Here is a 470-nt window from a genome sequence, read left to right as displayed (position 1 = left end):
TTCCCTACTTTCTTCAATTTAAGCCTGAATTTTGCAATAAGGAGCTCATGATCTGAGCCACAGTCAGCTACAGGTTTTGTTTTTACTGACTGTATAGAGCTTTTTCATCTATCACTGCAAAGAACATAGTCTGATTTCAGTATTGACTATCTGGTGATGTCCGCGTATAGAGTCATCTCTTGTGTTGCTGGAGAAAGGTGTGTGCTTTGAGGGCTACTCCATTTCTTCTAAGGAATTCTTGCCCACAGCAGTAGGTTTAATGGTCATCTGAATTAAATTTGTCCATTCCCATCCATTTTAATTCACTGATTCCTAAAGATATCAATGTTTAATCTTGTCGTCTTCTGCTTGACCATGTCCAATTTACCTTGATCCATGGACCTAACCTTTCAGGTTCCTGTGCAGTAATGCGTACCGCATCAGATATTACTTTGACCACCAGATATATCCACAACTGAGTATCATTTCTG

General features: G+C 39.4%; 1 protein-coding gene across 4 annotated transcripts in view; it reads left to right on the top strand.

Annotated features, from left to right (window-relative positions):
* Positions 1 to 470, top strand: part of LOC104984283 — a 69,911-nt gene that overhangs the window by 37,893 nt on the left and 31,548 nt on the right. The gene's annotated exons all lie outside the window — the stretch shown is intronic.

The sequence above is a fragment of the Bison bison genome, unplaced genomic scaffold (assembly GCF_000754665.1).
Source record: "Bison bison bison isolate TAMUID 2011002044 unplaced genomic scaffold, Bison_UMD1.0 scf7180017863974, whole genome shotgun sequence".
Taxonomy (NCBI): Eukaryota; Metazoa; Chordata; class Mammalia; order Artiodactyla; family Bovidae; genus Bison; species Bison bison.
The sequence above is the reverse complement of the archived record's forward strand: the minus strand, read 5'-3'. Positions and strand labels throughout refer to the sequence as shown.